At 52.4% G+C, this 24,939-nt stretch overlaps 1 protein-coding gene and 1 non-coding gene across 2 annotated transcripts in view; one reads left to right on the top strand and one right to left on the bottom strand.

The window, feature by feature from the left end:
- LOC139263732 (copine-4-like) overlaps window positions 1-24,939 on the bottom strand; it is a 378,262-nt gene that overhangs the window by 145,524 nt on the left and 207,799 nt on the right. The gene's annotated exons all lie outside the window — the stretch shown is intronic.
- trnag-ucc (transfer RNA glycine (anticodon UCC)) lies at window positions 14,674-14,745 on the top strand. The gene has a single exon. It is a non-coding gene; the product is annotated as a tRNA-Gly (tRNA).

The following is a 24,939-nucleotide window of genomic DNA, read 5'->3' as shown; positions in this document are numbered from 1 at the left end:
TCCAGTTATACAGGGCCCTGGTGAGACCGCACCTGGAGTACTGTGAGCAGTTTTGGTCTCCTTACCTAAGGAAGGATATACTTGCCATCGAGGAAGTGCAACAAAGGTTCACCAGACTGATTCCTGGGATGGCAGGACTGTCGTACGAGGAGAGACTGGGTCGACTGGGCCTGTATTCACTAAAGTTTAGAAGAATGAGAGGGGATTTCATTGAAAGGTATAAAATTCTGACGGAGTTGGATAGACTGGATGCGGGGAGGCTGTTTCCCCGGGGCTGGGAAGTCTAGAACAAGGGGACAAAGGGCTAGAACCCCCACTTTTTTTGCCTGCTTAAAGCCCACTTAAAGCCCATTATACCGCTGAAATTACATATAACGCCCATATAGCGCCCATTTTGGCACAAAATGGAAATTGGCGGACATTTTTCAGAAGCTTATCGCCGAGTGTTACTTTCCCCATGTGGTTAACGCCGAGAAAAAATATTACCGGCCGCCAACTTTATTTGGGCAGACTCAGCAGAATGGGCCAATTCAACGGCCATAATATCGCCCAACGTTACTTTCCGCACCGAATTAACGCCGAGATTCAATATTAACGCCCACGACTGTTTTTTTGTCGTAAGGAGAATTTTTACTCAAACTAGCAGCCATGGAGAGCGCCCATCATCAATTTCACCACCTCGCACACATTTCGCCCTGCCTGCTCTTGTGGATAGGAAGCTCCCGAGGTATGGGAAATGGTCCACGGTGTCCAGGGCTGCGCCGTGGGTCTTGATGACTGGGGGGGGGCAGTGCTGTGCGGTGAGGACAGGCTGGTGGAGGACCTTTGTCTTACTGATGTAATGGAACGATGCGATCTTTAAATCTGAACTACCAAAACAGATGGGACCTTGGTTTAATGTCTCACTACTGCACTAATATGTCAGCCTAGATTATATGCTCAAATTTTGGAGTGGGACTTGAGCCCACAAATTGACTCAGAAGGGAGATTGCTACTACTGAGCCAATTTGAAATTTGTTGCCATGATAACTGTCAAAAGGGAATTTGATATGTACTTGAAAAGGAAAGAATTACCGCAGGGAAGAAATGGGGGCAGTAGGGCTAATTGGAGCGCTCTTTCAAAGAGCCGGCACAGACACGATGGGCCGAATGGCCTCCTTCTGTGTTGTAAGATTTTATGATTATTTATGTTTAGCGTAAGGCCCATGCTTTCGTACGCCTCAGTAAATACGTCGACTATGTCCTGGAGTTCAGCCTCTGTGTACACAGACGCAGGCGTCGTCCGCGTACTGTAGCTCGACGACAGAGGTTGGGGTGATCTTGGATCTGGCCTGGAGGAGGCGTAGGTTGAACAGCTTCCCACTGGTTCTGTAGTTTAGTTCCACTCCAGCGGGGAGCTTGTTGACTGAGAGGTGGAGCATGGCAGCGAGGAAGATTGAGAAGAGGGTTGGGGCGATGACACGGCCCTGTTTGACCCGGGTCTGGACGTGGATTGGGTCTGTAATGGATCCGTTGGTAAGGATCACGGCCTGCATGTCGTCGTGAAACAGGCGGGGGATGGTGACATACTTTTAAGGGCATCCGAAACGGAGGAGTACGCTCCATAGACCCTCGCGGTTGACAGTGTCAAAGGCCTTTGTAAGATCGAAGGTCATGTATAAGGGCTGGTGCTGCTCCCTGCATGGCGCGCTGCAAAGATCATGTCCGTTGTGCCCCGTAGGGGATGAAATCCACACTGTGATTCCGGGAGGAACTCCTTGGCCACAGGGAGAAGACGGTTGAGGAGGACTCTAGCGACAACTTTCCCAGTGGTTGATAACAGGGAGATTCTTCTGTAGTTGCCGCAGTCGGACTTGTCCCCTTTTTTAAAGATGGTCACGATGACTGCATCTCTGAGATCTCCCGGCATGCTCTCCTCCCTCCAGATGAGAGAGATGAGGTCGTGTATCCGTGCCAACAGCGCCTCTCCGCCATACTTTAACGCCTCAGCGGGGATTCTATCCGCACCCGTAGCCTTGTTGTACTTGAGCTGTTTTATGGTTTTCCCTACCTCGTGCAGTGTTGGGGTCTCACTGAGGTGGTGGCGGGTCGCATGCTGCGGGATGGAGTCGAGAACACTCGAGTCAAAGGCAGAGCCTCGATTGAGGAGATCTTCGAAGTGCTCCTTCCAGCGGGCCCTGACAGCCTCAGTGTCCGTGATGAGTGATTCCCCGTTCTTGGCCAGGAGTGGGGTGAGGCCTTATGTGTTTGGACCGTAGGTGGCCTTGACTGCGATGAAGAATCCTTGGCTGTCGGCCAGCTGTTGTATCTCCTGTGCTTTCTCCATCCACCACCTGTTCTTCAGGTCCCGGGTTTTTTGTTGGACCTCAGCCTTGAGCCATCTGTAACGCTGCTTTGCTGCTCCCGAGTTGGGTTGTTGTTTAAGGCTCAGAAATGCTCTGGGCTTGCGATCTATTAGCTCTTGGATCTCCTGATCATTTTCATCAAACCAGTCCTGGTGTTTCCTGGTTGAGTGACCAAGTGTCTCTTCACAGGCACTGGTTATGGAGGCCTGGAGCGCAGACCAAGCGCTTTGGGCATTCTGGGTCTCGGGGGCATCAAGGCCCAGATTAGCTGTGAGGCTTTCACTGTGTAGGGCTCTCTTAGCTGGGTCTTTAAATGCCCCAGCATTAACTTTTTTGCGGTACTGCTTCTGCTGTCCCCTCTGCTTTGGGGCTATGTCGATGTCGATGATGGATCGGATTAGGCGATGGACCATCCAGCAGTCATCAGCTCCTGTCATGGCGCGGGTGATGCGCACATCCTTACAATCCCTGGATCGGACGATGATATAGTCGAGCAGGTGCCAGTGTTTGGAGCGAGGGTGTTGCCACGATGCCTTGTATTTGTCCCTCTGGCGGAACAGGGTGTTGGTGATGAGGAGTTCATGTTCGAGACATTTTGTCAGGAGTAGGGTACCGCTGGAGTTGGCTTTCCTTACCCCCTCTCTGACAATCACGCCTCCCCAGAGGGCTGTGTCTTTGTCGACCCTGGCATTGAAGTCACCGAGGAGGATCAATTTGTCGCCGGTGGGGACACGGGACAGGGATTTTGCGAGGTTGGAGTAAAAACTCTCTTTGGCCTCATCCGTTGCATCGAGTGTTGGGGCGTACGCACTGATGACTGTGGCACATTGGTTCTGGGATAGGGTAAGTCGAAGAGTCATGAGGCGTTCGTTGACCCCACAGGCGGAGTCTTTCAGGCGGTCGACCAGTTCATTTTTGACGGCAAAGCCAACTCCGTGAAGGCGGCGTTCTGCCTCCGGTTTCCCTTTCCAGAAGAAGGTAAAACCTCCACCTTGTTCCTTGAGCTGGCCTTCCCCTGCCCGCCGGGTCTCGCTTAGGGCGGCGATGTCGATGTCAAAACGTCTTAAGTTCCCGGGCAACTATGGCGGTGCGGCGTTCCGGCCTGTCGCTGTTGGGGCTGTCCATGAGGGTCCTGATGTTCCAGGTCCCGAACTTAATGTTAGAGCAGTGAAGATGACCTGTGTGTGAGTTCTTTTAACGTGGGGTGGTCGTTGCACACCAGCAACCACACGGACTTAGCTGAACGAGGTCTTGGTCCAGTGGCAAGGGGGGGCCAAGACGACTGGAGACCAGGCACTGCTATATTGGCCTAGTTGCCTACGGTGAGATATTGGTCGCTGGCTCGGCGCTGAGTATTGCCCTTGATGGCAGGCCCGAGGCTTGGTTGTGGGCAGGTATTGAGGGGGGCCAGTAGCCCACTGGGGTTCAGGGTGGGAGGGCAGTGGGGGGGGGGATCACAGCCATGGTACTCACCACGTGCTGGAGGAGGAGAAGAGGCCAGGTGGTCAGTGGGGAAGGGGAGGTCCAGTTGTCGCTGAAGGATGGAGGGAGGCCAACTGCTGTCGTAGGGGAGGAGGAGGTCAGCTGTCGCCGCTGGAGTTGTTGCGATCGCCGCTGGAGGCGGGGTGGAGGCCCGATAGCCAGGCCCAGTCACCGTCGGCGACAGGCGGTGTGGTGGGAAGCCTGAGGTAGGCCCGTACTTGTGGGATTGGCAGGGTTGGGTTTAGAGTAGGGATTTAAGTGTTTAAGACCCCCTATTGGGGTATATTAGGGCTGGGGAAAGTTTAGACAGTGGGAGGGGGGAGATTGAGGCGGAAAAGTTGCCAATGCTACACGTCATCACGAAAGTGCAACGGACATCAGATACTTCTGGGAACGCACAACTGACTCGAGATCACAAGAGCCTGGGTTGTGTCAAATGTCTTCAATCTGTCGCGCCGACAGAAGCAACCTTGAAGAATCTACACTCAGTCTAATCATCGAGCTCTAAGGGAATCGCGGTTTAAAACAGCTTTATTAAATTCTTGCCTTTTCACAGGACGCTCTCGTAAGCCAGGAACTGAAATCATAATCTCCACCCCCAGACCGAATTCCGAAACTATTGCTGCTTTCCCCCAGATCTTTGCAGGATTACTGCACGCCTACCACAACATTGTGTTTATATAGCGCCTTTAACGTAGTAAAACATCTCAAGGAGCTTCACTGGAGCGATTATCAAACTTAATGTGACACCGAGCCACATAACATGATAAGCATAAGAACATAAGAAATAGGAGCAGGAATCGGCCATTCGGCCCCTCGAGCCTACTCTGCCATTCAATACGATCATGGCTGATCTGATCATGGACTCAGCTCCACTTCCCCGCCCGCTCCCCATTACCCTCGACTCCATTATTGTTCAAAAATCTGTCTATCTCCGCCTTAAATATATTCAATGACCCAGCCTCCACAGCTCTCTGAGGCAGCGAATTCCACAGATTTACAACCTTCAGAGAGAAGAAATTCCTCCTCATCTCAGTTTTAAATGGGCGGCCCCTTATTCTAAGATCATGCCCCCTAGTTCTAGTCTCCCCCATCAGTGGAAACATCCTCTCTGCATCCAACTTGTCAAGCCCCCTCATAATCTCATATGTTTTGAGAAGATCATCTCTCATTCTTCTGAATTCAAATGAGTAGAGGCCCAGCCTTTCGTCATTAACTGACTGGGGCAGCTGGCCAAAAGCTTGGTCAAAGAGGTAAGTTTTAAGATGTGTCTTAAAGGTGGAGACAGAGAGGTTTAGGGAGGGAGTTCCAGAGCTTGGGGCCCAGGCAGCTGAAGGCATGGCCACCGATTATAATCAGGGATGCTCAAGAGGGCAGAATTAGAGGAGCGCAGATATCTCGGGGATCAGGATTGGGGGGGGGGGAGCCAATACTCCGAGGGCACAATAGCAGACAGTCGGGAGAAACAAAATCACGGGGGCTGCCTGTGGGAACAAGGGGAGGGAGAGCTAACGGTGAACAATGTGAAACTGGAATACTGCGTGCAGTTTTGGTTTCCATATTTACGAAAGGATATACTTGCTTTGGAGGCAGTTCAGAGAAGATTCACTCGGTTGATTCCGGGGATGAGGGGGTTGACTTATGAGGAAAGGTTGAGTAGGTTGGGCCTCTACTCATTGGAATTCAGAAAAATGAGAGGTGATCTTATCGAAACGTATAAGATTATGAGGGGGCTTGACAAGATGGATGCAGAGAGGATGTTTCCACTGATGGGGGAGACTAGAACTAGGGGGCATAATCTTAGAATAAGGGGCCACCCATTTAAAACTGAGATGAGGGTTGTAAATCTGTGGAATTCGCTGCCTCAGAGAGCTGTGGAGGCTGGGTCATTGAATAAATTTAAGACAGAAATAGACAGTTTCTTAAACAATAAGGGGAATAAGGGGTTATGGGGAGCGGGCGGGGAAGTGGAGCTGAGTCCATGATCGGATCAGCCATGATCGTATTAAATGGCGGAGCAGGCTCGAGGGGCCGTATGGCCGACTCCTGCTCCGATTTCTTATGTTCTTATGCTGAGAATTCTTGTGTTAAAACTAAACAATTAAAGCGTTTGCGGCTTTGCGGGCTAAAGACAGGGCGATAACTAAAGCAAGCGGAGTGTGATGAGCACTGAATAAGGAGAAACAGGGTGAAACAGCAACGAGAACAAGGAACCTCAAACCATGGAGGGACACAATACAGGGGCAGCAATCAGTGCCGAGGAAAACACACCCATTGTGGGGTGAAACATCTTGCAGATGCCTTCAATGGAGACATTGGAGAGACTGCTGATGATAATGGCGATGATGAAACACTCCGCATTATATAAACAGGGTGGAGCGAGCAGCACTGTAACTGCCTCAATTAAACCAGCCCTTCCACTGAACAAGCCGTTCCATAATGTAAGATTTGACATTAATGATGGCTCTCTACAAAGAATTAAGACAATTGATACAATCATCATCATCATAGGCAGTCCCTCGGAATCGAGGAAGACTTGCTTCCACTCTAAAAGTGAGTTCTCAGGTGGCTGAACAGTCCAATACAGGAACCACAGACCCTGTCACAGGTGGGACAGACAGTGGTTGAGAGAAAGGGAGGGTGGGACTGGTTTGCCGCATGCTCCTTCCGCTGCCTGCGCTTGGTTTCTGCATGCTCTCGGCGACGAGACTCGAGGTGCTCAGCGCCCTCCCGGATGCACTTCCTCCACTTAGGGCCGTCTTTGGCCAGGGACTCCCAGGTGTTGGTGGGGATGTCGCACTTTATCAGGGAGGCCTTGAGGGTGTCCCTGTAACGTTTCCTCTGCCCACCTGGGGCTCGCTTGTATTGATACAGTACAAGGCCCATCAAAGACGTTGACTTTAGAAACTTGAGGTTACAGAGGTTAGCAGCAATTAACTAACCACACAAAGCCAGCGACAAATACAGCCAGCAGTGCACTGATGCACGGGAGGGCTGATGCTTCACCATCTGAGGCCTCCACACCAACCATGTTAGCAGAAGACGACGACTTGCATTTCTATAGCGCCTTTCGCAACCACCGGACGTCCCAAAGCGCTTTACAGCCAATTAAGTACTTTTTTTGGCGTGTAGTCACTGTTGTAATGTGGGAAACGCGGCAGCCAATTTGCGCACAGCAAGCTCCCACACACAGCAATGTGATAATGACCAGATAATCTGTTTTAGTGATGTTGATTGATTGGGCCCCAAGCTCTGGAACTCCCTCCCTAAACCTCTCCACCTCTCCACCACTCCTTCCTCCTTTAAGATGCTCCTTAAAACCTCCCTCTCTGACCAAGCTTTTGGTCACCTGCTGTAATTTCTCCTTTTGTGGTTCGGTGTCAAATTTAACTGTTGTGTCTTATAACACTGCTGTGAAGCACCTTGGGAAGTTTTAATACATTAAAGGCGCTATATAAATAAAAGTTGTTGTTGTTGATAAATATTGGCCAGGACACCGGGGATAACTCCCCTGCTCTTTTTTGAAATAGTGCCGCGGGATCTTTTACGGCCACCTGAGAGAGCAGACAGGGCCTCGGTTTAACGTCTCATCCGAAAGACGGCACCTCCGACAGTGCGGTGCTCCCTCAGTACTGCCCCTCCGACAGTGCAGCACTCCCTCAGTACTGCCACTCCGACAGTGCGGCGCTCCCTTAGTACTGCCCCTCCGACAGGGCAGCACTCTCTTAGTATTGCCCCTCCGACAGTGCAGCACTCCCTCAGTACTGCCCCTCCGACAGTGCAGCACTCCCTCACCGACAGAGCGGCGCTCCCTCAGTACTGCCCCTCCAACAGTGCGGCACTCCCTCAGCACTGCCCCTCCGACAGTGCAGCACTCCCTCAGTACTGCCTCTCCGACAGAGCGGCGCTTCCTCAGTACTGCCCCTCCGACAGTGCGGCACTCCCTCAGCACTGCCCCTCCGACAGTGCAGCACTCCCTCAGTGCTGCCCCTCGGACAGTGCAGCGCTCCCTCAGTACTGCCCCTCCGACAGTGCAGCGCTCCCTCAGTACTGCCACTCCGACAGTGCAGCACTCCCTCAATACTGCCCCTCCGACAGTGCAGCGCTCCCTCAGTACTGCCCCTCCGACAGTGCGGCACTCCCTCAGTACTGTCCCTCCGACAGTGCAGCGCTCCCTCAGTACTGCCCCTCCGACAGTGCGGCACTCCCTCATTACTGCCCCTCTGACAGTGCAGCACTCCCTCAGTACTGCCCCTCCGACAGTGCAGCGCTCCCTCAGTACTGCCCCTCCGACAGTGCAGTGCTCCCTCAGTACTGCCCCTCCGACAGTGCGGCACTCCCTCAGTACTTCCCCTCTGACAGTGCAGCACTCCCTCAGTACTGCACTGGAGTGTCCGCCTAGATTTTTGTGCTGAAGTCTCTGAAGGGGGACTTGAACCCACAACCTCCTGACTCTGAGGCGAGGGTGCTGCCCACTGAGCCACGGCTGTCACTGTCGACGAGGAAGAGGAAGAAACCATTCCCTCTTCAGTCCCTCGTGCTGGATCTCGGAGTTTGCGGGGCCCTCAACCGTATTTTAAAAAATCAGACACACGTTTACAGGCCGAGCTGTTGTCGATCAGACCCCCATGCCTACCCTCTCCGTAAATTAATCTCAACGCACAGATGGTAAAGCACACACGATGGGATTGCACAGTGCTTTTCTAACTGTTTAATTCATGACATTGGGCAAGTAATGTAGCGGTAATTAGGTTGTGTTGTATCTGCTAATTACATCCAGATTGACACCACTCGGGGCCATAATTACCAGACCGTCACACCAATACGTTCGATGGGGAATTCAGGAGACAAGTCCTTACCCAGAGAGGGATGAGAATGTGGAGCTCGCTGCCACAGGGAGTGGTTGAGGAGAGCCACCGATGTATTGAAGGGAAGGCTGTGTGGCTGTGTAGCACTCTGGAGCTCCCGCAACAGCTGCTCATCGGCTTATAGCGGGATAAACTGCACCCAGGCGGAATCTTGCATGGGCCGCACGGACAATTAAACGCCCACGTGGCCCCAAAAATATTGGGGGGAACGCTGGTCTCACGCGCAATCCTACACGGACCAAATACTCAACGTGCTTCTGTATTGTAACCACGGGCAACACCGTGTGGGGAGTTATGCGGAAGCACAATGTCTCCCTCTCAGGCAGTGCCCCCGGAGTCGAGGATGACTTGTTTCCACACTAACAGCAGTCCTCAGGTGACTGATGAGACCAATGCGGGACCTACAGTCCCTGTCACAGGTGGGGCAGACAATGATTGAGGAAACGTGTGGGTGGGGAGTCTGGTTTGCCGCACGCTCCTTCCGCTGTCTGCGCTTGGCTTCCGTGTGCTCCCGGCGAAGAGACTCGAGGTGCTCGGCGCCTTCCCGGATGCACTTCCTCCACTTGGGGCACTCTCGGGCCACGGACTCCCAGGTGTCGGTGGGGATGTTGCATTTTATCAGGGAGGCTTTGAAGGTGTCCTTGAAACGTTTCCTCTGCCCACCTGGGGCTCGTTTGCCGGGCAAGGAGGTCCGAGTAGAACGCTTGCTTTCGGAGTCTTGTGTCGGGCATGTGGACAATGTGGCCCGCCCAGCGGAGCTGGTCGATTGTCGTCAGTGCTTCGATGCTGGGGATGTTGGCCTGGTCGAGGACGCTGATGTTGGTGCGTCTGTCCTCCCAGGGGATTTGCAGGATCCTGCGGAGACATTGTTGGTGGTATTTCTCCAGCGACTTGACAACAATGTGCGTTTCCATTGATGAGTTTCTGCTGTCAGTGAGTGATGGGGGTTTACCACCAGGTGCTTAGAGTTAGGCCAGCTCTACTCTGCATTACTCTGGTAATCAGGAGCAGGAGTCGGCCATTCGGCCCCTCGAGCCTGCTCCGCCATTCAATACGATCACGGCTGATCTTCGACCTCAACTCCACTTTCCCGCCCGATCCCCATATCCCTCGATTCCCCAAGAGTCCAAAAATCTATCGATCTCAGCCTTGAATATACTCAACGACTCAGCATCCACAGCCCTCTGGGGCAGAGAATTCCAAAGATTCACCACCCTCTGAGTGAAGAAGTTCCTCCTCATCTCAGTCCTAAATGGCCGACCCCTTATCCTGAGACTGTGACCCCTGGTTCTAGATTCTCCAGCCCGGGGGAAACATCCTCTCAGCATCTACCCTGTCAATCCCCTCAGAATCTGGTATGTTTCAATGAGATCACCTCTCATTCTTCTAAACTCCAGAGAGTATACAACAACAACAACTTGTATTTATATAGCACCTTTAACGCAGTGACATGTCCCAAGGCGCTTCACAGGAGTATTATGAGATTAAAAAGTTGACACCGAGCCCAAAAGATAGAAATTAGCGCAGGTGATCAAACGTTTGGTCAAAGAGGTCGGTTTTAAGGAGCGTCTTGAAGGAGGAAAGAGAGGTAGAGAGGCGGAGAGGTTTAGGGAGGGAGTTCCAGAGCTTGGGGCCCAGGCAACAGAAAGCACGGCCACCGATGGTCAAGCGATTATAATCAGGGATGGTCAAGAGGACAGAATTAGAGGAGCGCAGAGTATCGGCCCATTCTACTCAATCTCTCCTCATAGGACAACCCTTCCACCCCAGGGATCAGTCTGGTGAACCTTCGTTGCACCGCCTCCAAGGCAAATATGTCCTTCCTCAGATAAGGAGACCAAAACTGTGCATGGTAACATTTCCGTCTGAATACTTCGTTTCCCTGGCACTATCGGGAATCTCTTCCCAAGCCATTATCTCACGTGAAGCGCATCAACCAAACAACGTGAACACCTGACCCTTCTCAGCAGTCTGGCTGGGAGGAGTTTGGGTCGATGGTGCCACACCGAATCACTTCATCTATTTCCCACTTGGGAGTGCCACGGGTCAGGCTGAGAACATTTCAGAACCCAGAGGAAGAGTTGGGCAGAAAAGAATCTGAGGTGGGACCGCAAAAATTCAACGGCAACAGCGCAAGAGCAAATGGACCATAGAAACTTACGGTACAGAAGGAGGCCATTCGGCCCATCGAGTCCGTGCCGGCCGCCAAAGAGCTATCCAGCCTAATCCCACTTTCCAGCTCTTTGTCCGTAGCCCTGTAGGTTACGGGACTTCAGGTGCATATCTTTGTTGAAAATGATCAAAAAATATCATTGCACCAACCAAAAGATACGGGTCAAGAAATTGGCCTCCTTTGCGCCTCCGGGGGGCGCTAACCACTTCCCGACTGTACGCGTCGAGATGAACGACTCCCGCTAACTTGCGCGGGAGGTTTGTGGCAGTGGTAACCCCGAGCGCCCCGATTTCCTTCGCCCAGGGATCATGATGTAATTGCCGTGCGCATCATAGAAACATAAAAATTTACAGGAGGCCATTCCGGCCCACCGTGTCCGCGCCGGCCGACAAAGAGCCGCACGGCCCTCGGTCAGCAGCCCTGAAGGTTACATATAAACCCATGAACAATGACGGAAAGGTAAAGAGCACCCAGTCCAACCAGTCCGTCTCACACAACTGCGACACCCCTTCTACTGAAACATTCTACACTCCACCCCAACCAGAGCCATGTGATCTCCTGGGAGAGGCAAAAACCAGATAAAAGCCCAGGCCAATTTAGGGAGGGAAAAAATCTGGGAAAATTCCTCTCCTACCCACCCAGACGATCGAAACTAGTCCAGGAGATCACCCTGGCCGTATTCTATTCCCTGCAGTACTTACCATTATATCTGTTCCGTCCAACAAAAGGTCATCCAGTCTAATCCCAATGACCAGCTCTAGGTCCGTAACCTGCAGGTTACGGCACTTCAAGTGCTCATCCAAGCACCTTTTAAATATGGTGAGGGTTTCTGCATCCACCACCCTTCCAGGCAGCGAGTTCCAGACCCCCACAAACATCGCCCCCGGTAACGCCCCAGACCCCAACTTGAGTTCCGCCCCCTGCAGCATCGCTGAGCGAAAACATCGATAGCTGCGGGAGGCGTCAATTGGGAGGTTGGGGGGTCGAGGGGGGGGTGTGCGTGGGTTCTCGGGGATGATGACCACGGTAAGTATAACAAGGGTAAGTCTAAACATTGTTGCAATGTTTTGTTTCATTACTTGATGCTCTCTGCGGCCGCGATCGAGCAGCCCAGCTCCCTGTCACAGTGTGTGGGGCCGATTGGTCCGGATCATGGGAGTGCGTGGGTCCGGATCGGTCCGGATCGTGGGAGTGCGTGGGTTCGGATCGGTCCGGATCGTGGAGTGCGTGGGGCTGATCGGTCCGGATCGTGGAGTGCCTGGGTACGGATCGGTCCGGATCATGGAGTGTGTGGGGCCGATCGGTCCGGATCGTGGAGTGCGTGGGGCCGATCGGTCCGGATCATGGAGTGTGTGGGGCCGATCGGTCCGGATCGTGGAGTGTGTGGGGCCGATCGGTCCGGATCGTGGAGTGCGTGGGGCTGATCGGTCCGGATCGTGGAGTGCCTGGGTACGGATCGGTCCGGATCGTGGAGTGCGTGGGTCCAGATCGGTCCGGATCGTGGAGTGTGTGGGGCTGATCGGTCCGGATCGTGGAGTGCCTGGGGCCGGATCGGTCCGGATCGTGGAGTGCGTGGGTCCGGATCGGTCCGGATCGTGGAATGCCTGGGGCCGGATCGGTCCGGATCGTGGAGTGCGTGGGGCCAATCAGTCCGGACGTGGAGTGCGTGGGTCCGGATCGGTCCGGATCGTGGAATGCCTGGGGCCGGATCGGTTCGGATCGTGGAGTGCGTGGGGCTGAATCGGTCCGGATCGTGGAGTGCGTGAGGCTGGATCGATCCGGATCGTGGAGCGCGTGGGGCTGATCAGGGCCGTATCACGGGAGTGCGTGGGGCTGGATCGGTCCGGATCGTGGAGTGCGTGGGGCTGATCAGGGCCGTATCACGGGAGTGCGTGGGGCTGGATCGGTCCGGATCGTGGAGTGCGTGGGGCTGGATCGGTCCGGATCGTGGAGTGCGTGGGGCCGGATCGGTCCGGATCGTGGAGTGCGTGGGGCCGGATCGGTCCGGATCGTGGAGTGCGTGGGGCCTGATCGGTCCGGATCATGGAGTGCGTGGGGCTGATCAGGGCCGTATCACGGGAGTGCGTGGGGCTGGATCGGTCCGGATCGTGGAGTGCGTGGGGCTGATCAGGGCCGTATCACGGGAGTGCGTGGGGCCGGATAGCGACTGCCGTCGGGAGACCTACTCACGGGTCCCAATGCAGACCCTGCAGCGATGGCCTGTCCCTTTAAGGGAGGGGAGGAGCCTGGGATCGCGGTGGCGCTGCGCGGGACAGTGTGACATCGCTGCACCGCACCCCGCCCCGCCCGCGTCCTTTAGCGCTCCAGGCAGGAAGTGGCAGCGTTAGATTCAGTGTCTTCCTTCATGGAGCGCAGACCCTGAGTGTACAGAAGGCTGAGAAGCGTTAGCCAGGCGATAAATTTTCCAGCTTTCAACAGTCAGCCCCGAATTCCTCCCCCAAGGACGCTCGATCCGACTTTCCGTTTGTACATTTACCGCAACATTCATCCGATGATTCACCAGCTGCCATCTGCTTTTGGAATAAAAGGCGATAAAATACATATTGTCAGATCAATGTGTACCATGACTGTTGGGTAGAGCCCGTTGCTTGTTCAATTGAACTCACACATGGCTTCCGAGAACCTCCCTGCAATGTCGAGGAGCCAGTCGAAATGCTGGTGTAAAACTGAATGTCAATTTACAATGATACATTCAAACATATGAAACAGTAACTTCACAAGCTGGACATTGTGACTGTGCGAAAGATTGTTTCCAGCGCAATAGGGTATTGTTCAGAGAGTTCAGTTACCTACAACAACAACTTATACTTATATAGCGTCCTTAACGTAGTAAAACATCCCAAGAGGCTTCATAGGGCATTACCTAACACAATTTGACACCGAGCCGCTTAAGTAGAAATTAGGGCAGGCTTGGTCAAAGAGGTCGGTTTTAAGGAGCGTTTCGAAGGAGGAGAGAGAGGTAGAGAGGCGGAGAGGTTTAGGGAGGGAGTTCCAGAGCTTGGGGCCCAGGCAACAGAAGGCACGGCCACCGATGGTGGAGCGATTATAATCAGGGATGCTCAGGAGGGCAGAATTAGAGGAGCGCAGACATCTCGGGGGGTTGTGGGGCTGGAGGAGATTACAGAGATAGGGAGGGGTTAAACAACATATCTGAAATATCACTTTCATTAATATTTAATCAACTGAGATTTTCCTGTGCTGCTAGTTTTCCAATTAATGTCTCTCTGTCGTATGTGCGAAAATTCCTCTTTTTCTTAAGAAAAACTGGTTCAAGCAATTTTTACGCAATATTAGCACAAACACACAGCGTTTGGCAGCATTATCTGTCCAAACCATTGCCATTATACAAATCAACTATAGCTCTTCATGGAGAAATAATATACCCAGAGAGTGGTGAGAATGTGGAACTCGCTGCCACAGGGAGGGGTTGAGGCGAATAGTATCGATGCCTTTAAGGGAAGGCTGGACAAGCATATGGGGGAGAAGGGAATAGAGGGTTATGCTGACTGTAATGTATGCACCGTTTGTAGAGTTGTTGACCTGGCCAAGGGGGCCATTAGCCGGTCCAGGCAGCGGGCGGTCGAGGGGGTCGTTCAGCCCGACTGCCTGCCTCTCTTCCGCGGTTACATTCACACCAGGGTGTCCCTGGAGATGGCGCACACGGTGTCCATATTATCCTGCACCCCTCACAAACTACGAGAACAGCGATCAATTCTTGGGCTGACCCGATGTAATGTCTGTACCTGTGAGTACGCTCACGGGTTTGGAGCTAGCGTTCAGTTGTGTGATGGTGGTGCAGTGGTCAACATGTTTGCCTTCCAAGCAATTGACCTGGGTTCGATTCCCAGCCATCACATCTCTAACTTTCTATTTGAGGATAAAGTGATCCTCTGATGACTTTGGTTGTAAGCAGTTCTTACAATTGCAGCTCTTGAACTAAAATAGTTGTGGAGCTGTTGAGTTGGGAGTGGCTTAGCCAGTCATGTGATGCTCACAAGACTCAATAAAACCCCAGCCAGTTGGGTTCGGGGGATCCACGATGGGGCAGGTGGTTGTGAGCCTGGTGGATGAACCGGTAATGTGCAGTGTGATTGTTAAACCTTTGCTAATAAACCAACTAGTTCTTAATAGCAATGTGTTGCTATGAATTCTTAAGGAAAGAACCCATGAAGCGAATACATTACAGCGACAGGATGAGGTGACGTAGGATGAGAGGAGGCTCGAGTGGAGCATAAACAGTGGCACGGACTAGATGGGCCGAATGGCCTGTTTCTGTGTCATACACTCGATGTAAAATACAGGTAGCCTTTTAGACTGAAAACTCTAAACAGACTTGTGCAGTAATGTGCAAATATATTTTGTAAAAAAACACCAGCAAGGATATACGGCCCAGAAACAGACCATTGAGCCCAACCAGTCCATGCCGGTGTTTATGCTCCACTCGAGCCTCCTCCCGTCTTTCCTCATCTAAATCTATCAGCATAACCCTCTATTCCCTTCTCCCCCATACGCTTGTCCAGCCTCCCCTTAAACACATCGATACTATTCACCTCAACCTCTCCCTGTGGCAGCGAGTTCCACATTCTCACCACTCTCTGGGTAAAGAAGTTTCTCCTGAATTCCCCATCATAGATGAAAGCAAGTTATGCAGCGTGTATAACAAAATCTTCCAAAGCTTCACAGACATGATTTTGAGGTTTAATTTCAATCAAATCGCTCGTTTTCTCTTTGCACGTGCTCGTCCAGTGACACCATAAAGCCCCACCGACACCTGGGAGTCCCTGGCCAAAGACCGTCCTAAGTGGAGGAAGTGCATTCGGGAGGGCGCTGAGCACCTCGAGTCTCGTCGCCGAGAGCACGCAGAAACCAAGCGCAGGCAGCGGAAGGAGCGTGCGGCAAACCAGTCCCACCCTCCCTTTCCCTCAACCACTGTCTGTCCCACCTGTGACAGAGACTGTGGTTCTCGTATTGGACTGTTCAGCCACCTGAGAACTCATGTTAAGAGTGGAAGCAAGTCTTCCTCGATTCCAAGGGACTGCCTATGATGATGAAATTTAAATGTACATAAAAGGCAGTCGGAAGTTTAGATAATTATTATAAAAATAATGAATCAATAATACGGCTGAATAGCCAGCTGCTGATCCCGTCAGCGTTGTTGGTTAGCGAATGTGTGAGGCAGAATGTTACAGTTTGAGTGTTGTCAACGACGCACTGTGCACGTTGAGCGACATGTCCCAGGGAGTGCCATTTCTTGCTGGCACGAGAACGCCATCTGCATGCCAAGAAGAACATAAGAATTAGGAGCAGGAGTCAGCCATTCGGCCCCTCGAGCCTGCTCCGCCATTCAATAAGATCACGGCTGATCTTCGACCTCAACTCCACTTTCCCGCCCGATCCCCATATCCCTCGATTCCCCGAGAGTCCAAAAATCTATCAATCTCAGCCTTGAATATACTCAACGACTCAGCATCCACAGCCCTCTGGGGCAGAGAATTCCAAAGATTCACCACCCTCTGAGTGAAGAAATTCCTCCTCATCTCAGTCCTAAATGGCCGACCCCTTATCCTGAGACTGTGACCCCTGGTTCTCAACTCTCCAGCCCGGGGGAAACATCCTCTCAGCATCTACCCTGTCAATCCCCCTCAGAATCTGGTATGTTTCAATGAGATCACCTCTCATTCTTCTAAACTCCAGAGAGTATACAACAACAACAACTTGGTATTTATATAGCACCTTTAACATAGTGAAACGTCCCATAACAATTTGACCACAAGCCACATAAGTAGAAATTAGGGCAGGTGACCAAAAGCTTGGTTAAAGAGGCAGGTTTTAAGGAGTGTCTTGAAGGAGGAGAGAGAGAGCTAGAGAGGCGGAGAGGTTTAGGGAGGGAGTTCCAGAGCTTGGGGCCCAGGCAACAGAAGGCATGGCCACCAATGGTGGAGTGATTATAATCAGGGATGGTCAGGAGGGCAGAATTAGAGGAGCGCAGACATCTCGGGGGGTTGTGGGGCTGGAGGAGATTACAGAGATAGGGAGGGGGCGAGGGCCATGGAGGGATTTGTAAACAAGGATGAGAATTTTGAAATTGAGGCATTGCTTAACCGGGAGCCAATGTAGGTCGGCGAGCACAGGGGGTGATGGGTGAGCGGGACTCGGTGCAAGTTAGGACACGGGGCAGCGAGCACAGAGGGTGATGAGTGAGCGGGACTCGGTGCGAGTTAGGACACGGGGCAGTGAGCACAGGGGGTGATGACTGAGCGGGACTCGGTGTGAGTTAGGACACAGGGCAGCGAGCACAGGGGGTGATGGGTGAGCAGGACTCGGTGCGAGTTAAGACACGGGGCAGCGAGCACAGGGGGTGATGGGTGAGCGGGACTTGGTGCGAGTTAGGACACGGGGCAGCGAGCACAGGGGGTGATGGGTGAGCAGGACTGGGTGCGAGTTAGGACACGGGGCAGCGAGCACAGGGGGTGATGGGTGAGCGGGACTTGGTGCGAGTTAGGACACGGGGCAGCGAGCACAGGGGGTGATGGGTGAGCGGGACTTGGTGCGAGTTAGGACACGGGGCAGCGAGCACAGGGGGCGATGGGTGAGCGGGACTAGGTGCGAGTTAGGACACGGGGCAGCGAGCACAGGGGGTGATGGGTGAGCGGGACTTGGTGCGAGTTAGGACACGGGGCAGCGAGCACAGGGGGTGATAGGTGAGCGGGACTCGGTGCGAGTTAGGACACGGGGCAGCGAGCACAGGGGGTGATGGGTGAGCGGGACTCGCTGCGAGTTAAGACACGGGGCAGCGAGCACAGGGGGTGATGGGTGAGCGGGACTCGCTGCGAGTTAAGACACGGGGCAGCGAGCACAGGGGGTGATGGGTGAGCGGGACTGGGTGCGAGTTAGGACACGGGGCAGCGAGCACAGGGGGTGATGGGTGAGCGGGACTCGGTGCGAGTTAGGACACGGGGCAGCGAGCACAGGGGGTGATGGGTGAGCGGGACTCGCTGCGAGTTAAGACACGGGGCAGCCAAGTTTTGGATCACCTCTGGTTTACGTAGAGTAGAATGTGGGAGGCCAGCCAGGAGTGTGTTGGAATAGTCAAGTCTAGAGGTCTAAATGGGGCAATTAGTTACAACAGATTCGCTGTATATCTAGACATGCTGTGAGTTCCACATTAATGAACACGGGAGGTCTATTTAAAAAAAGAGAGATCTGTTCTTCCTGTGCGATGTAATTAGTGAACACATTTGCAAGAAATGCAGAACGCTGTCTCACCAGCAACTGTGGCACAGAGAAGGCCCAGAGTTTGACACAAAATGGCAATGTTGCTCAGAGAGGACATGTGGATGGTTGGCTGGTTGGGCAAGTGATGTTGCATTGCTCCACTAGAGGCGCTGTTCTTCTGCAGTGGGGTCAAGCCAGCACACTGGGACCAACCAGAGGAAGCTTTATGGAGTGCTCGTCGTGGCTCAGTGGGCAGCACCCTCGCCTCCAAGCCAGAATGTTGGGGGGGTTCAAGTCCCACTGCAAGGAATGGAGCACAAAAATCTCGGCTGACACTCCAGTGCAGTGCTGAGGGAGGGCCACAGAGTCGGACGGGCAGTACTGAGGGAGTGCTGCACTGTCGGAAGGGTAGTACTGAGGGAGTGCTGCACTGTCGGAAGGGCAGTACTGAGGGAGTGCTGCACTGTCGGAAGGGCAGTACTGAGAGAGTGCTGCACTGTTGGAAGGGCAGTACTGAGGGAGTGCTGCACTGTCGGAGGGGCAGTACTGAGGGAATGCTGCATTGTCGGAGGGGCAGTACTGAGGGTGTGCTGCACTGTCGGAGGGGCAGTACTGAGGGAGTGCTGCACTGTCGCAGGGGCAGTACTGAGGGTGTGCTGCACTGTCGGAGGGGTAGAAATGAGGGAGTGTTGTACTGCAGGAGGCACCGTCTTTTGGATGAGATGTTAAAGCGAGGCCCCGTCTGCAGTCACAGTTGGACGTAAAAGATCCCAGGGCACTATTTTGAAGAAGAGCAGGGGAGTTATCCCCGGTGTCCTGGGGCCAATATTTATCCCTCGACCAACATCACTAAAACAGATTATCTGGGTCAGTATCACATTGCTGTGTGTGGGAGCTTGCTGTGCGCAAAATGGCTGCTGTGTTTGATAACGCTCCTGTGAAGCGTCTTGGGAAGTTTCACTACGTTGAAGGCACTATATAAATATAAGTTCTTGTTGGTTTGTAAGGTATTTACAAATGAAGTGTGTAGTTTGCAGAAACACCATCAACTCCGCCACAATTGACCTCTTTAAATAGAGGAGCTCCAAATGAATGAACGCGCAGTGTCTGAGACACATCCATTTGTCATTAATAGGTGGACCTGTCGGGTGCGACTATTACTGGAATAAGAATAAAGGATTTGAACAGTGATGTGACATTTGATAAATGGTCCACTATTTATGGCATTGTGAGGCTTCTGTGTGAGAATTCTTACATGAATCTTATGCGGTTAAAAATATTGAGTCATTATTTTCTGGAACTGGAGAGCTGTGGGATCACTGAATGCCTGTGGAACTATAGATAGAAGAAAGATATTTTGCTCATTGTATAACGCTCCTTATCACATCCTGAGGAAATCCCAATTCAGCTCACAGCCAGTAATTGAATGTTAAAGTGTAATCACTGTTGTTATGGAGACAGCATGGCTGCCAATGTGTACACAGCAAGATCCCACGAACAGCCAATGAGGTGAGAGAGCAGATTGTCTAATTTTGGTGCTGTTGATCGAGGGAGAAACTACCATCTTCAAACCGCGCTGAGGATCTTTAGCTTCAGTCTGAGCAGCTCGATAGGGTCTCAGTTTAGGAGCTCATCAAAGGACAGAACCTTTAACAACATAGCACCACCCCAGGACTGAAACACACTTTACCTGTCAGCCGCGGCTCAGTGGGCAGCACCCTCGGCTCGGAGTCAGAAGGTTGTGGGTTCAAGTTCCACTCCAGGGACTTGAGCACAAAAATCTAGGCTGACACTCCCAGTGCAGTACTGAGAGAGTGCCGCACAGTCGGAGGGGCAGTACTGAGGGAGCGCCGCACTGTCGGAGGAGCAGTACTGAGGGAGTGCCGCACAGTCAGAGGGGCAGTACTGAGGGAGTGCCGCACAGTCGGAGGGGCAGTACTGAGGGAGTGCCGCACTGTCGGAGGGGCAGTACTGAGGGAGTGCCGCACTGTCGGGGGGGCAGTACTGAGAGAGTGCCGTTCTATCGCAGGTACTGTCTTTGGATGAGACGTTAAACCGAGGCCCCGTCTGCTCTCTTGGGTGGATATAAAAGATCCCATGGCATTATTTCATAGAAAAGCAGGGGTGTTCTCCCCGGTTACCTGGGGCCAAGATTTATCTCTCATTGGTCAAAAACAGATTATCTGATCAAACTGCAGTGTGTGGGAGCTTGCTGTGCGCAAATTGGCTGCTGCATTTCCCACATTGCAACAGTGACTACACTTCAAAAAGTACTTCATTGGCTGTAAAATGCTTTGAGACATCCGGTGGTCGTGAAAGGCGCTGTATAAATGCAAGTCTATCTTTTCTTTTTTTCTTTTCTCTGCGTTTCCCCCCTGTGCTCGCTGACCTACATTGGCTCCCGGTTAAGCAACGCCTCAATTTCAAAATTCTCATCCATGTTTTCAAATCCCTCCATGGCCCTCGCCCCTCCCTATCTCTGTAATCTCCTCCAGCCCCACAACCCCCCCGAGATGTCTGCGCTCCTCTAATTCTGCCCTCCTGAGCATCCCTGATTATAATCGCTCCACCATCGGTGGCCGTGCCTTCTGTTGCCTGGGCCCCAAGCTCTAGAACTCCCTCCCTAAACCTCTCCGCCTCTCTACCTCTCTTTCCTCCTTCAAGACGCTCCTTGAAACCGACCTCTTTGACCAAGCTTTTGGTCGCCTGCTGTAACATCTCATTATCCGGCTCATTATCACATTTATTTGTTTTGTCTTAAACCCCTCCCGTGAGCGCCTTGGGACGTTTTACCACGCTATATAAATGCAAGCTTTTGTTGATGTTCTTGCTGCAAACAGTCCATCTGTCACGATCAACATCTTTCACTGCCACAAGTACGGGGAAAAAACAATCTCCACAATGCTGTCCGTTTTAACAAGCAGAGACGCAGAGAGAGGAGAAGTCGCTGAGAAATATCGCAAGTTTGGTCAGGGGAACGCTGGCATTGAATGAAAGCGACAGATGGAGAGCCAGGGAGGGAAGTATTAATCATTGATCACACACTTACTTAAGAGACTGCAGTTTGCATTTCGAATCAACTCCAGTTTGTCCCGGGCTCGGAGTGAGACAGGCTCTGACAGCCACAGCCCTGATTTTGTGAATTAGCTAAAATATGATCGGCCAGGGGCAACCCCCCCCGCCCCCATGCAGAAGCAGGGGCTCGGAGGTGCGGCTCTGCAGTGTTCTGTATGTCCCACCGGCAGACACTAACTAGCACAGGGACACCTCCTCCCGACAGCCCGACTCTGCCACGCTTGGCTGCACAGCCGAAAGTAGAAAGAGAGCGAAGAAAGGCTTGTGTGTATGTCGCGCCTGTCACGACCACCGGACGTGCCAAAGCGCTTTACGGCCGAAAGTTAGGGGGGAGAATTTTCGGGCGAAGTTCCAGCCTAACTTTCCACTCTTCAGTCGAAATGGGCGATAGCGGGCCGTTCTGGGCGGGGTTCCAGCGATGTGAAGTGGGAAGTCTGGCCCTAATATGAGTGTAGTCGCTGATGTACCGTGGGGAAAGGCGGCGGACAATTCCTGCGCACAGCAAGCTCCCACAAACCTCCTGCGTCCGGAGGTCGTTAATGTCGTCGCCGCGCGCGTCGCACTGGACCCGAAATTGACGTTCAGCCCGCCCCCTGGCAGTAGCGCCGGGCGCGAACACCGACAGCGGCAGGAGGCGCGGATTCGGGCGGACGGCCGTTAGCGGGAGCGACGGTAAAAGGCGAGGCGCCCGAGGGACAATACAAAAAAAAAAATCCCCCGTACCTTTCCTGTCGCCGTTTTATTCGCGGGTTCCCTGCCCGCGATCGAGTGGCTCGGGACACTACGAGAGCATCGGGCTGATCCCGTGGGATCGGCGCTCCCTGGGTGGTCCCGGTGGGTCGGTTACATCGCCGAGCCCGCAGCGATGGGTCTTTCCCTTTAAGGGAGGGAATCATCATCATCATCATCATCATAGGCAGCCCCTCGGAGTCGAGGAAGACTTGCTTCCACTCTAAAAGTAAGTTCTCAGGTGACTGAACAGTCCAATACGGGAATTACAGTCTCTGGTGGGACAGACAGTGGTTGAGGGAAGGGGAGGGTGGGACTGGTTTGCCGCACGCTCCTTCCGCTGCCTGCGCTTGGTTTCTGCACGCTCTCGGCGACGAGACTCGAGGTGCTCAGCGCCCTCCCGGATGCACTTCCTCCACTTAGTGCGGTCTTTGGCCAGGGACTCACAGGTGTCGGTGGGGATGTTGCATTTTATCAAGGAGCCCTTGCAGGTGACTTTGAAACGTTTCCTCTGCCCACCTTTGGCTCATTTACCGTGAAGGAGTTCCGAGTAGAGATCTTTGGGAGTCTCGTGTTGGGCATGTGGACGATGTGGCCCGCCCAATGGAGCTGGCCGACTGTGGTCAGTGCTTCGATGCTGGGGACGTCCACAGCAGGAGCAGCTAGGTCGGGGCGAAGGAGCAGCGAAAGGTTGCAGAGTGACATTATCGGGGCCCAGGAGAGGCGAGAGTTCGGGGTCCAGGAGAGGCGAGGGCCCAGGGGCAGCACGGGCCCAGCCCACACTGCGATATGTGCGCGCACTAGGTCCGTGCAGCAGAGCAGGTCTCCAGTCGTCCTGGTTAACCCTTGCCCAACAATTGCCCAACTACAACAATTGTACATCCCTGTCTGGCGTAAAAATAAAAAAGGGAAGGTGGCTCAACCGTGGCTATCAAGGGAAATCAGGGATAGTATTAAAACCAAGGAAGTGGCATACAAATTGGCCAGAAATAGCAGTGAACCTAGGGACTGGGAGAAATTTATAACTCAGCAGAGGAGGACAAAGGGTTTGATGAGGGCAGGGAAAATAGAGTACGAGAGGAAGCGTGCAGGAAACATTAAGACGGACTGCAAAAGTTTCTATAGGTATGTAAAGAGAAAAAGGTTAGTAAAGATAAACGTAGGTCCCCTGCAGTCAGAATCAGGGGAAGTCATAACGGGAAACAAAGAAATGGCAGACCAATTGAACAAGTACTTTGGTTCGGTATTCACTAAGGAGGATACAAACAACCTTCCGGATATAAAAGGGGTCAGAGGGTCTAGTAAGAAGGAGGAACTGAGGGAAATCCTTATTAGTCTGGAAATTGTGTTGGGGAAATTGATGGGATTGAAGGCCGATAAATCCCCAGGGCCTGATGGTCTGCATCCCAGAGTACTTAAGGAGGTGGCCTTGGAAATAGCAGATGCATTGACAGTCATTTTCCAACATTCCATAGGCTCTGGATCAGTTCCTATGGAGTGGAGGGTAGCCAATGTAACTCCACTTTTTAAAAAAGGAGGGAGAGAGAAAACAGGGAATTATAGACCGGTCAGCCTGACATCACTAGTGGGTAAAATGATGGAATCAATTATTAAGGATGTCATAGCAGCGTATTTGGAAAATGGTGACATGATAGGTCCAAGTCAGCATGGATTTGTGAAAGGAAAATTATGCTTGACAAATCTTCTGGAATTCTTTGAGGATGTTTCCAGTAGAGTGGACAAGGGAGAACCAGTTGATGTGGTGTATTTGGACTTTCAGAAGGCTTTCGACAAGGTCCCACACAAGAGATTAATGTGCAGAGTTAAAGCACATGGGATTGGGGGTAGTGTGCTGACGTGGATTGAGAACTGGTTGTCAGACAGGAAGCAAAGAGTAGGAGTAAATGGGTACTTTTCAGAATGGCAGGCAGTGACTAGTGGGGTACCACAAGGTTCTGTGCTGGGGCCCCAGTTGTTTACATTGTACATTAATGATTTAAACGAGGGGATTACATGTAGTATCTCTAAATTTGCGGATGACACTAAGTTGGGTGGCAGTGTGAGCTGCGAGGAGGATGCTATGAGGCTGCAGAGTGACTTGGATAGGTTAGGTGAGTGGGCAAATGCATGGCAGATGAAGTATAATGTGGATAAATGTGAGGTTATCCACTTTGGTGGTAAAAACAGAGAGACAGACTATTATCTGAATGGTGACAGATTAGGAAAAGGGGAGGTGCAACGAGACCTGGGTATCATGGTACATCAGTCATTGAAGGTTGGCATGCAGGTACAGCAGGCGGTTAAGAAAACAAATGGCATGTTGGCCTTCATAGCGAGGGGATTTGAGTACAGGGGCAGGGAGGTGTTACTACAGTTGTACAGGGCCTTGATGAGGCCACACCTGGAGTATCCTAACTTGAGGAAGGACATTCTTGCTATTGAGGGAGTGCAGCGAATGTTCAGCAGACTGATTCCCGGGATGGCGGGACTGACATAACAAGAAAGACTGGATCAACTGGGCTTGTATTCACTGGAGTTCAGAAGAATGAGAGGGGATCTCATAGAAACGTTTAAAATTCTGACGGGTTTAGAAAGGTTAGATGCAGGAAGAATGTTCCCAATGTTGAGGAAGTCCAGAACCAGGGGTCACAGTCTAAGGATAAGGGGTAAGCCATTTAGGACCGAGATGGGGAGAAACTTCTTCACTCAGAGAGTTGTGAACCTGTGGAATTCTCTACCACAGAAAGTTGTTGAGGCCAATTCACTAAATATATTCAAAAAGGAGTTAGATGAAGTCCTTACTACTCGGGGCATCAAGGGGTATGGCGAGAAAGCAGGAATGGGGTACTGAAGTTGCATGTTCAGCCATGAACTCATTGACTGGCGGTGCAGGCTCGAAGGGCCGAATGGCCTACTCCTGCACCTATTTTCTATGTTTCTATGTTTGCCCCTGGACCAAGACCTCGCTCTGTGAAGCCCCGTGTGGTGGCTGGTGTGCAACGGTCACCCCACGTTAAAACAATCCAAGCAC

Source organism: Pristiophorus japonicus, chromosome 5 (assembly GCF_044704955.1).
Source record: "Pristiophorus japonicus isolate sPriJap1 chromosome 5, sPriJap1.hap1, whole genome shotgun sequence".
In the NCBI taxonomy this organism is placed as follows: domain Eukaryota; kingdom Metazoa; phylum Chordata; class Chondrichthyes; family Pristiophoridae; genus Pristiophorus; species Pristiophorus japonicus.
The sequence above is the reverse complement of the archived record's forward strand: the minus strand, read 5'-3'. Positions and strand labels throughout refer to the sequence as shown.